The sequence below is a fragment of the Brienomyrus brachyistius genome, chromosome 10 (assembly GCF_023856365.1).
Source record: "Brienomyrus brachyistius isolate T26 chromosome 10, BBRACH_0.4, whole genome shotgun sequence".
Classification (NCBI taxonomy): Eukaryota; Metazoa; Chordata; class Actinopteri; order Osteoglossiformes; family Mormyridae; genus Brienomyrus; species Brienomyrus brachyistius.
The window spans coordinates 14,618,313-14,631,673 of NC_064542.1; the positions used below are offsets into that span (position 1 = coordinate 14,618,313).

At 44.9% G+C, this 13,361-nt stretch overlaps 1 protein-coding gene across 4 annotated transcripts in view; it reads right to left on the bottom strand.

Annotated features, from left to right (window-relative positions):
- Positions 1-6,210, bottom strand: part of nexmifb (neurite extension and migration factor b) — a 68,506-nt gene extending 62,296 nt beyond the window's left edge. For all 4 annotated transcript variants that reach the window (XR_007400289.1, XM_049027481.1, XM_049027482.1 and 1 more), the window contains exon 1: positions 5,642-6,210. The gene's annotated coding sequence lies outside the window, so the exon portion shown is untranslated. The remainder of the gene's footprint in view (positions 1-5,641) is intronic.
- Positions 6,211-13,361: the final 7,151 nt, after the last annotated feature.

Sequence of the window (13,361 nt, forward strand, 5' to 3'; positions counted from 1 at the left end):
GAAGCCTGTCACCAAGCCAGCTCAGCCCACCGCCATCACGACTTCAGGACGGTAAGCGGGGTACAAAGACAGCGCTTTCATAAAAGCATAATAAAATTTATCTGGCAACACTGGCAGGCTTCTGCGTCACACCCCAAACACAACAAATAAACTCTAACATTCAGGTTAAAATTCCCAAATTCACTCCCAAAATGGAAGAAAATCTGTCGCTACTTTTTATGTTCCCTAGACCCTGGCAACTCAAATTTTGGGCTCTTTCCCGTAAGATGCAGCAACTTTTCACACTAATCTAAATTTACAAATAGACCTTTTCTGGTCTGACGTGTCCTTTCATTTCATTCATAGTCCCCTTCCTTTGTGATTAAGCTGACGTACCACAGCTAAAATTTACCTGCGCATATATTCAAGACAGAAAAAAGGCTCAAAAAGTATTTCTTATCCACCCTCACGACCATGAACCAACCTTTTTATCCCTATTCTTCTGTATAAAACAAAACAGCCTTCTATAAACGTTAGCCAGAATTAACCCTAATCTTGACCTTATCTTCTGAAATGGGTTTCAGAACAGCACAAACTCAGTATTCCACGTTCTGGTCTTTTCCCACCATTAAAGGACCTTTTCGAAAATCTATTTTCTCTCTTTTTTTTTGATATACCCGATGGGTCAATTTTCACAAATAAAAATCCACTTGAAAATAACAGCTCCGCCTTCTCCCCCTTATTGTCTGTCAGCATAACATGTTATTCAACTTATATTGCCTGTATATGCAATCTTCCAGAGAAATGCACTTTTACTGATGAAGCCTCGGCTTGGAGCCTGTCTGTTGAGTACACCGTTTTGCTGTTAACTAACGAGCACAGAGTACTACACCTTGGTGTCTCTGACAGAGGATGGCGCAATAATTGGCTGTTTTCGGAAAGGGCATTGGGAGAAAACCGGCATTTCTAATGAAACAAAGCACCACTGGTAACCCAACGCAAGCCAGGTACCATTAGCTCGGACTCGTAAAAAGACTCCAAAGTCAGTTCGCTAAAATGCTTCCCCTAAAATTCACAGTGTTATACTTACCCTAGGATTTGGGGTCCAGATTTCTGCAAAGTTCCGGGAAGGTTGGCTAATGCCTCATATGACAATACGCTACAATCACTGCTATATTAAAGCATTCCGTGTTCGACATTAAAACGAGCCACTCAAAAAGGTGTGAAACGGATTAAACTGGAATCCTATGAGACAAACAGTAAGTTCGCTTTATGTGTTTTAAGAAAACCATCCTTTACGCCAAAAAGCACAAGAGTTTATGAATGGGTTTCCGTTCATGTTCGGTTAGACCGTGATGCAGCAGGTAATCGTTTTCAGGTTTTTAAAACCATGAAGAGGAACACACACACACACACACACACACATACACACACACACGCAGTCATATGCGTTGTTGGCAAAATCCAGTATACAACATTAGGATTAAGATGTGCAGAAGAGCCTTCAGAAAGAAGTGATTGATTAGGCCCTTCCAGTGTAAATCACTGTTGTTCTAATAGAAAAACCCGCTTTTGTTAGTCTTTGCGGTAAAACGAGAAGCCGGGGACACATGCAGAGAGATCTTTTGTTCCGCTCCCATAAATCCCCCCGGCTTCTACGGCCGTCTCTCCGCGCCGGCGCGGTCGAAACCGGAGACTCCGGCATCAAGGGCGAAGCAGCACAATGGCCTCTTGTCATTCCCTAGGCCGGCTCTCACGGGGGGGACCCGCCCCCTTTCCAAATTCCACCGAGGGCACATCCCGGCAGGGTGGCTCCCACCCCTTCAGTTGAGAGGGCCAAGCATACCTGGGGGGGGGGGGACCGTAGTGCTAATGGTGCTGTAGGCATTCACGTGGCCCTTATATAAACATGGCTTTGACCCCCCCCCTCCCCAGAGAGAGGCTTGGGAAGCAGTGAGAGGCACGGAGCAGGGTGCCAGTTGATCTCATCTGTTTATCTCAGTGTTTGTTTAACCAGGAGCGGCAGGTGCACCTGTATCCACTGCAGGCCCCCAGTTTTAACCAAATCGGCCACATCGGTAAACACCTCCATCCAGTCCCTCCGTCCCCTCCCCTCCACCCCCAGCCCTGCCAAGCTTTTTAGGGTGTCCTCGAGATTCCGGCATGTGGAGAGCAGGAACAATGGAGGGGGGGGGTCACATCCAGGCCTCTTAATTGCCCAACGAAACTCAAAAAGTCTTGCTCATTCCAGCATTCCCAAAATCTCACCGTGGGGAGAAGATAGATACAAATAAGGAATCAAGGCTCGGTTCAGGAAGCAGCAGCCGCCGCCATCGCAGTTAGCCCCCTGGGTCCCCGGTACAGATGCATGCGCTGACGCGGGTGCCCTGAGGGGGGGGGGGGCTGACTGCAAACAGTGCAGGTAACATGATGCAACAGGCAGCGCACTCAGGTGCATGCCGGACAGTCGTGCCACAAAGGAGCTGCTGCTCGCCTTATCCAGGGGGCCACGAGGGGATGTGGCCGGGAGCTAGATGAAACCGCTGGCCCGCCCCCAAGGCCCTCCGAGAAGCCCCGGTGCACCCACTCAGCCCTTTCTCGCTGAACCACCAGCAGAGGCCGTGGGCGTTAGCATTAGCCACGCCGCGGCTCTCAACGTCACGTTTCGTCGTTGCCCACGTGTGCGCTTACACCATCTTGCCTGTAATCCTCCCGACGGGAGGCGGTCTCACAGCACAGGGCCACCGCGCTCAGATTACGACTCCTGAGGAGGACGGCAGGGAGGCGCACCTCCGCCTTTTAGAGAAGGCTGGGCCGTGATTCTCCACCACGGACCCAGCCTGCTCGTTACGTCCCAGAAGACAAGCGCTTGATTCCTTCCCTCTGGCCACAAAAGGCCGATCAAAGGGCCCGGCCGTCTCGTTCGGACCTCACCTCTGCGTCTAATTACAGCACGGAGCTGCCGCAGCTGTGCGGTTTGCCAGGGCCAGTCGCTCCGCAGTGGGCGGGACCAGCTGTGGCGGGTTAGCACTCAATGAGGCGGCTATCTCAGACCCCCTACCGCTGTCGGGCACATCCCAATGCGCTGCATCCTGCCCGCAATCCCACTCAGCCAGAATATCTGAAGCCACTGTTTGCCGTTTTTATTTACTTGTAGTTTTTTTTTTTTTTTACTTTTCCCCATTGCATCTTTTACCGGGCACGTGACAGACAGCCGCCTCGTTTCTCATCGCCTGACGCCAGTTATATTTCGCTGACCGGTTGGTCTTTGGTGCCACGACAGCACAGCGGCCGAGTCACCACTAAACGACAAGCTCGACACGTCCTCCCTGTCTCTGTTTCTGGACAAAAGGAGAGGGCATCCGATTTTAATTTTTTAATGAGCGTCTGCTGCTGTGCGCCGAGGAGCACGAGAAATGAGTCGTTTTTACAGATCAATAATCTCCAAATAATAAACACAAACAGGGTGTCCGCCCTCCCTTACACAAACACGCACGACACGCAAGCATAAGAGGTCCACTTTTTCAGAAGCTCAAGGCTGAAGGCATAGAGTGAGCACTGAAAGAACAGAACAGATCTCTGGTCAACCTGTCGATCCTTTTACAGTCTATTTGCTCACATTTCCTTGTGTTCGTCAAATGTGATTCATACATACATATACACACAAACATCTCCCGAGTATTACGACTAGCCCATGATAAAATAAACAATACGGTTTTACAGTTTAACAAATAAAAGCAGCGTGAGATGAAGAACATGAATCCTGTCATATAGGTCTAAATGAAGACACAGTAACAAATAGCTATTAACACAATTATTTGCTAGAATTGTCTGAAACTGAAACATTGTGGATGTAGCTAATCGGCAGGCGTCCAGTGAGTCGGCGCTGTGTGTACGGCACGTCGGCGCGGCCTTGTCGGTTGCCCCCTTACATTATAGTCGCCCGCAGCCAACATGAGCCCCACGATGCCCTCGACTCCAGTGCAGAATCCTTTCGAAATCTTGATCCCCCCCCGCCCCCCCCAGGTAGGCTGCGCGCGTCCCCGCTTCCATCACGCACGGGATGTCGCGTTGCTCAAAATGGCCGTCCCGTCACCTTTTTGAAGGGCTCCGCCACTTGTGCCGATGACCTGCGTCAAACCAGGAGCGCCGAACCCGGCCCCAGCCCCAGCAGAAAGAGCCCTTCCGAAGTCCTGACAATGCCGGCCTGCAGGACATCGCTCCCAAGGGCCAAACCCCACTTGAGACACAGAATATAACTAGAAGCACTGTTGGGTTTTCAGCCCATGTTATTTGAGTTCTGAATGAGGTGAACTCTACAACAAATCACCCCATACTTACATAACTGGGTATGCAGTTGGTACTTTTAAGTATCACTTGGAATCTTTAATAAAAACACCTGTTCCAAGGAAAAAAAAAAGTTCAACAAGAAAACACCTGGTGAAAGGAACCCTCTTGAGGATCGTTTTTCGCTCACACATGCTAAGTTTGCCCGTGGTCGGGGGCGCTGGTTGTACTTGGTGCCCTTCCGACCACATCCAAACATTCAGAAACTAAAGTAAACCTGGCGCAAGGATAGCCAGTTCTGGCAGGGACAAGATCCACGGCTCTGTGCCGAAACACACCGAGAGCTCGGCGTGCCAAGAAAACTCACCAACTGGCCCATGTTTGCTTTCTAAGCAAAAAGTTTCTCTCTGTATCACACCTACAGTCTCTTAAGCTGTCATTTGCCAACAATATTACTGACAGTAACAATACCATAAATGCAGTATTAATGTCAATATTGTTTTAGTCCTTATTATAATTGGTGTCGTCATTGATTAAACCACTCACAGCAAATAAAAAAACAACATATATGATTCAACACCAAGACTTAAGCAAACTTTCAAAATAATAATCTCTAAATGTAATGCCTACTAACTGAGCATCATTTTGCACGCCTAATAATAACAATAATCGAAAGACAGCAGGCAGCAGGGCTGCGTTCAAACGGCCGTGCTGGAGAAACAGCGCTTCACGGCGACGATGCATAACCCCGGGACATCCTCTGACCATCTTGCGACGCTTACTTTGTTGCACACCGAAACAGGTTTCCGTGATGTGCACGGTGAAACCTTCCCAGTTTCCTCATTCCTGAAGCAAGGATGGGGAGGGGGTGTCTAACACAAGGACCACTATATTTAAAAAAATCAGGCTTTAGAATAATGGAAACATCATTGTAACTCATCTGTTCAGACGCACATGCAAAAAAACCCACACAAAAGCCACATTTTTTTTGCTAAAGGTAACAATACTGATCCGGGCAGGGCAATCGAGATATTGCGGTTCTCGAAAAAGCGTCTCGCACGTCCCTTAAGCACGGCGAAGGCGGCGTGTGTGGCAGCTTTCAAAGCCGCACGATACGCTGCTCCTTGCATTTTTCACTATTATGGAAACGCATGTTACCAAAAAAAAAAAGTAATACAAGGAAGGTCGTGAGACATGCATCCCATGCAAACTGCACAGCTGGCTCCCGGAGATACAGCCGCGGCTGTGCATGTGTAATGGACGTTACCCTGCAAATAAAAATAAAGAGGCCCCCTTTTCTCAGATACACTTCAAAACGGGCATGAGCACCAGCGCCGTCCGCATTCCCCCGATCGGCAACTGATATCCAACTTACCTCCCGATGCACCCAAACTGCGCCTTTTCCTCGCCACCGGGACCCCCCCTTCCCCCTTTCCCGTTCAGACAAAATCAGAAATCGGTCTTTTCCCTTCAACACAGGCACTTCTCCATGTTTTCCCCAAGCCCGGACTTCCAGTATGAGCAGGTGGACGCGCCTCTCAATGATGGAGACAGCGCGCTTCTCTCCCCCTACCACTCCATTTTAAATTACGGCAGTCTTCGTTTTCCAGGAAACAAATTGAGACCTTAACTATTCCATTCGCCATACGATGGCCCGGGATTTTAAAGCGGAGTCATGTCGACCGAGCTGGTATTCCCGATTCACGGTGCCTTCAGTTGTTTTCCACCATCTACGAGGTGCTTGATGCTGCCATTGTTATGTCGTTTTTTTCTCTCTTTTTTTTTGCAGCTGGACCCCCCCTCCTTCACGAGCGCAGGCTCGTACGCTCGCTCGCCGCTCGCTACTCTCCCTTTCCCCGTCTCCGACCTGTCATAAAGAGCGCGCCCACCGAGTCCACGCAGGGCCGCGCGCCATGTCGAGGACGCGCCGGGCAGAACAGGTGCTTTTTTCAGAGGGTTGGCGAACTTGAGACAGAGCTGAGTGACTTGTTAGCGATAAGGAGGGACAATGTGCAGCTTCTTAAGCTTTACTGGCAATGACATATGCACTGTGTATATATATATATATATATATATATATATATATATATATATATATATATATATATAGAATTCAATATTTCGTTCCATGTTTGTTTGTTGTCATATTGTATATAAATACATATTTATAAGTTATATGTCGATGAATCAAATTTATATATTGTAGGCCTATATAACGAACCGTGTTGGTCCTTTCTCAATAAGGTTTTTGTGCACGCACATAATCTACTTAAATTAAATTCAAGGGCAGAAAAGGGTATGCATCGAATTTAATGAAACCGGTAGCAGTCCAGCACTCCAGATTTATGAGCAAATAAATTCTGTTGGCGTTAACACATCGCATCTTATCAGGGTTACTGAAGTCTGCATCGCAAAACAATGATAGAACGCAACATAAGAAGTGTATAGGTTACACTGTTGATTAAAATTAAGTAAACTGAACTATACAACTACTTATTGCTTATTCATCAGCGGTTGGTCTCGTGGTTTTTAGGTCTAAGCAGGTTTTCTTTTACCTTGAGCATATTTATTTAGGTTGTTTTGCTGTCCCACGCTGAAACTTGCCGAGCTGTACTCTAATTAAATGAACCATAATTCATTAAAAAAAATGTATGAAGGCCAAATACAGACCTTCCAGTGGTTGACCAATTGCAACCTGACATATGAAGATGTTACAGTGTTGCCATTTTTATTAATTATTACTAGATTATTAGTATTCATTTTAGTGCAAAACAATGCTTTCAAATTAGCAAAATAAGTTAGCAGGTCACTGCTCTTCATCATATTTATCGTCTCATAACACATTTCCTCTGAGTGATCCATGTCTAGCCAAGTCTCAGGCTGTCCTAAGGAAGCATTTTTCCTAATCACGATTTTCATAAGCATTTCATTTAGTAAACACAAGAGAGTGCTTATGGACAAGAATGAGGAGTTGAAACCGTACCACATCTGTCCTTTTCAGTTTTAACAAGTATCCAGACAGATGACGGCCAGAACCTTTGTGGGAAATGCGACCTAGACATTTCACAAATACATAGTACATATAAATCCCATTTAAGAGTCGTGGCAATACCCCAGAGCAGATGTCAATCTATTAGAAGGTATACACTTACATATACTTTCCTACTATATTTCACAGTTGCTTTTATCCATCGTGACTGGAGTGAAGCATTACCACTCATGTGTGCGAGCTCGCGTTTGAATCCACAACCTTTCATTGTTAGCACAGTGGTTATCACATTGCATTACTGGAAACTTCATCCTATACAATTGAGAAATGCCGGTTGAGATGTGTACATGTCTGTGGATTGTGGGAAGACAGAAAATGACCAGGAGGAATTCCCACACAACATGGGGAGAACTTGTGTATAAATGATATGGGAATGTATCACAACAGACCCATGTAAAACACCTTGGGGTGACACTGTTGTGAAAGGTGCTATATAAAAACTAATTGAATTGAACTGATGATCTTGCAGACTCAACATACACAACACTGTGGAAGTTTGAGGTAACATTACAGTGTGATACAGGTAGATAAATTAACTGTGGTTTTTCTTTACCAGGTGAAAAACACATTGCTAAACTCTTACAAGCTCCTACAATAATTCTGTTACTACGAGACGTCGCCTGATATACAGTATGCCTTTTGGGGGTCAATTTGACCCCAACATACCTTATTCGCTCTCCCAAATACACCCATATCTCCATATTTACATACACATATCTATACTTCTATATATTGTCTAAATTTTATGCTGTGTCCTGTAACTGTTTGTCCTGTCTTGTTGCCCTGTGTCTATTTAAAGGATGTACATGAGGAAATATCTCATTGTAGTCAGTTTTTCTATTAGTACAAATGACAAAAAACCTTTTGATCATTGTACGCGTACCCGTTGAATATTTTCTGATGTAAAAATATTAATGCATAACCACAGGGCCAGGTGTTACAATTCAAGCATAAAATCAATATAGTCTTACCTAAAATAATTCAAAATCATTTATATATCTCGATTTAGAAATATGTTACAATGAGACTGGGAATTTTGTCTCAATTAGGTAGAATTTAGCCATCTTCCAAAATTACTTTTCCAGTGCTGGGTCATAAGACTGTGCCAGTAAGCTTATGAGGCTCACAGTCACACAATATGGGAAATTTGGAGACACCAGTTTGGATCAGCTGCATGTTTTTTGTAATGTGGGATGAAACCAGAATACCAACAGGAAGTCCACATGGACATTGGAAGAACATGCAAGCTCCTCACACAAAGAGTGGAAAATCGGACCCCAAATCCTGAAGGTGTGCGATCTCAGTGCTACCTACTGAGCCACCACACCACCCTTTAGGGAATATGCATGGCATAGAGCTGATGTGTGGCTCAGTCAGAAAGGCTGTTGGGCCTATGATCGGAAGGTCATCAGTTTAAATCCCAGGGTCAGCAGAGCATTTTCACCATCAGACCCTAGAGCAAAGCCTTTGAGCAAGACCTTCTACATCCAAGTGCTCCAAGGACTGGCAGACCCTCCTTGGCTTCTGAAAGATGCACAGCGCTTGCTTCGCAAAAAAAGTCAAAGAAAGGTGTCTAAGTAATAAAAGTACAACAGGGGGTTATATCCCAAGGATATGGAGGACTGTTTATATTTAAGATCACTCGGACACCCCCGGTCTGTGCTGTCCCAGTGATGGGAGCTTAATGACTGTAACATTATTTGAAGAACTGGTGTAAGTGGTGAGTCATGGGAGAAGAAGAGATTGGGGGCTCTTTTTGTCTAAGGAACTCCTCGCTGCCTTCCAAAAACAGACCGATGGGGAGCACGCTCTGAGGAGGTGATACTGTCAACAAGACGAAGAAGCACAAAGAGGGAGCACGAAGCACCCCGACTCGCCCAGGAGTGGTAACATTCAAAAATCACATCCACTGAGGAACGTTACTCCGAGACGGAGGTGGGCTCTGACGGCCACTGTTTCAGCGATGGAGGGCGGAAGCGAAAACCTCGCGATGAGGAGACCATGAGGCTCACTGTGATACCAACTCTGCGGGGTAATCTGGACCTATCCGGATTATCACACTGCTCATGTTTGGAGGTGGGGGGGGTGATGTCGGGGGCACATTACATGGTCTCAGGGAGGGAAGGCAGGTGTCCCCTTCAGAAAAACAGCCTGAGAGAAAAGGGAATTACATTCTGAGTGAGTCACAAATGCTCTGAAAATAATACGGGATGTGGAGACCTTTTGATAAGAGAAAGCCATCGCAGTGTGTGTGTGTGTGTGTGTGTGTGTGTGTGTGTGTGTGTGCCAAGACCCTGGTTAACGGAGAATTTGCTTCTTTTGTGATGTTCTTGGTGTTCGGTACCAGAGAAAACAGAGCAGAAGAACGAGGAGCCCCAGGAGCTCTGCACACATGGGCCAAACGGGGGGGGGGGGGGCGGGGGGGAGTGTGTGGTGCTAAACCCCTGGGCCATGGCTAACAGCATCTATTAAGCAAATCTATAAAGTAATATATGTTTTTTTTTTTCTTAAGTTCTATTTTTTCCTTCTCCTCCTCCTCATTGTCAGCTTAAAAGGACAGCCAATTAATAATCCAATTAAAAAAAATCTTTTTGTTGTTAGGTGCTAACTAGCTATGCAGCAAGATACTGAGCTGCCGTGATAACAGATAAGCGAGAAGTGTAATAAATAACTTACACTACAATAAACTTCATTGCAATTTCCATCAATTTAACATAGTAACTGACTTAGTAGAATTGACATAAATTGCGGTAAATGTGGATATTTATTATAATGATGAATGCTTTTACTCACTGTATAACAAAGCATTAGTTAACATATAGGTATTTGTATTTTTTCTGGTGTTTATCTTATGTTAAAAACAGCTTGCTATGGGAAATAGCTGTTACTTCAGTCTTAAAAAAAATATTGTGAGACATGCTATAATTATGCTCCTCACACGACTGTGATGGGGTCTGCCAGTCCTGTATCATACACGACGCTCTCCCCACGCTCAGAACTAGTTACAGTATGTGAAAGATTCATTAAAGATTAATTAATCAGAAAGGTATCTGGAGAGCGATATTTTTCACTCTATGTGCTAATACGTTTTCCATGGAGACCGCGGGGTGCGTCCCTACTGAGCTACCAAGAAACACGCTGCTCTCAGCTCAGCTCTTGTCTATTTGGAGAAAGTCTGGTAAGGTGAGGATGCAGGAATGGCTTCACAGGACCACGAACGGTACAGATGGCTCACATACAGAGCAACTACTCAGGAGATATTGTTTTCATGCTTGTAACCTCCAGCGGACTCACCCTGAATCTATAAAACAGCAACATCAACAATTCACTTGAAGTAATCAAGAGGTATAACCTAAACCAAACATCAGCAACAAAGGGAAGGTTAGGAGATCAGCAGTGTATGTACCTTGCCTTGTGTATAAATGATAACCAGTAATTTCACGAGTCCCATTTCACACTTGGTTGAGAGCCACAGAGTATAAGTGATCGCCATAGTAACACAAATTGCAACCAAACAGGTTTTAAAAATACCTTTTCAATGTGATGAAAGGGTTATGAGGTCAGTAGCAATGTGAAGAGAAAAAACAGTAATTGACGCGGGTGCTTAGAACCCTTCAGACCTGAATGCAGTGTTAATCAAATACTCATTTAGACAATTTACTTTTTTTTTCTTCTTCTGCTTCTTCTTCCAGCAGATCACCACATATGCTCAGTTAAGTTTAACGAAGAATCCACCACTTCTTCCACTGCTGCACAAATCACACTCCTGCCTCACCACTCCCAACTACCACGACATACCTTGTCTGCAAAAAAAGCCATATTTTTTCACATTTGCGGCAAAAAAGATTTGAATCGCCCAGAGTGTAAACTACTACCATCAGTAAACAAAACAGATAAACTCAAAAAGTAAAAGACCTATTGTAAAAGGGAACATATACTAGATGTACTTTACTCATTCAAGTAGGCTCCTTTTACTGTCAAGATGACACTACAAACAATTTTCCATATTTTTATACCATTTTAACTGTCACACAGCATCGACTGTGTCCACATGAACCCTTGCAATACATATTCTTGCCATACAATTGAGCAACGCCATACTTATCTGGGTGCTGAGAGAGGACGGGCAATTTACAGTCCTGGAAACATAGCCCTAGAAGACCCTCACAAAGTGGCCGGAGCAGAATGCTCACCCCTTAATGATGTGTCCGCCTAAACAGTATTATGCCAAGCCGTAATTGGAGGAAGGTGGCTCGGTGGCTCAGTGGCTATCATCGTGGTCTCACACCTCCCAGGGCTGTGGGCTTGGTTCCCAGCTTTGCGTGTGTGTGGAACTTGCATGTTCTCCCCATGTTTGTGAGAGGTAGGTGAATCGTTGTGTCCCTGTGAATGAGGCCTGTAATGGCTTGCCAACTCACCCATGGTATACCCTGCCTCTCCATTCCTTACGGGTTTGACTCCAAAAAAAAAACTTAAATTATACAAACAATTATAGAAAATGGATGGAGAACTAGCAGATACCACAGCCTTCCAAAACCTTGGGAATCCGGCCAATCGTACTCTGTAGTGGCAAAAAAGCAGGTGAAGGCCTCACATATTCTCATTTTCAGTCGCATTTTAAGTTGGATATTTGGTGCTGTGCATGATAACACGGCTCCCACTCTCCAAAGCATGTCTAACAAGCTCAGAGACTGTCTCATCAGACACACACAGGCAAGTCTCCCAGATGTCCGGAACCTCTGCTCCGAACATGCTAGAATTCACAGCAGCATTAGCACAAAGCTGGAAGCGGTCACATGACCTTTACTAGGTGTTTAATGCCACACCTGGATGTTTACAAGATATAAAGATAGAACAAAGATGGTACTGAGAAGGAACATGAGAGAGGAGTAACATGCCTTTAGCTTCCTGTATTTAGCTAATTTGAATATTTTATATATATGGCGGATATCAAATCAAGTCCAGAATATCATTTATCATATGTAAACATCGTGTGTGTGTGTGTATACACAACTGGCAGATACACATATAATATCATTACCTACCGCACGATTTTCTATTTGCTTTCTTTTTTTCAGCACAAACTAAGAAGGTTATTGTGTAGGCACCACGCATACGATAATTAATTGCCTGAATCTTGAATCTGTAGTTTGTTGTTCGAAGTCATTACAACAGTTTATTTTACAGTTATCCGAGTTTTAAGATCACATATTAACAGAGTGCATTTACACACCTCACACGGTTTTTGGGTTTGAGCGACTCGCTTCATCCATCACCAAAATGCAACTCACAGCTGGGTGATGCATCCCCCCCCCCCCCCCCCCATCCTCACACCCCCATTTATAGCCTACAGTGAGTTTAGAGCTGAAGAGATTTTTCTTTTTGCATAGACTTTACCACCTCTTCTCATCTCATGCCATGGGATCTGCAAAGGCCATGTTAACCCACAACCATAGATTTACATCGCAACAAACTGGATAGACAGCAACTCGGTCTTTCCAAAAGTCTCCCATCCAAGTATTAACAAAACACAGCACTGCTTACTTTCAGGTGTTTGGCAGCCAAACATGACAGCGTGGCAAGGCAGATGACAAGAATACTAATGCTGCAGTATATAAACTTGAGCAACAACATTCTGGATGTAGCTTTTTCATGTTACCATTACTGACTGATACCTATAAAAATTGTAAGAGCTCCACCTGAATTTCTGAGAAATCGTGACCTTCTCAGCAGTTTGGGACAGGCAGCCTGAATACTCAAATATCTTCATAAACCATACAGTGATGTTTGACAGCGGTGATGATAATTCATATGCCTAGGAGCACCTTGGGCAAGACGCTTCATGCTGCAGGATCTCTTCAGGTACACTTTCATGGTCATCTATTTCCAAGAAAAGAACTTTTACCTGACCTGTAATGGGAAGATGCGAGAAGGATGGAGATCCCACCCTCAATGTATCTCCAGCATGGCATAACCAGTGTTCAATATGTACAAGCACAGTACTGGCAGCATCATGGATCAGTAACTCCAACTGCAAACTGTTGAG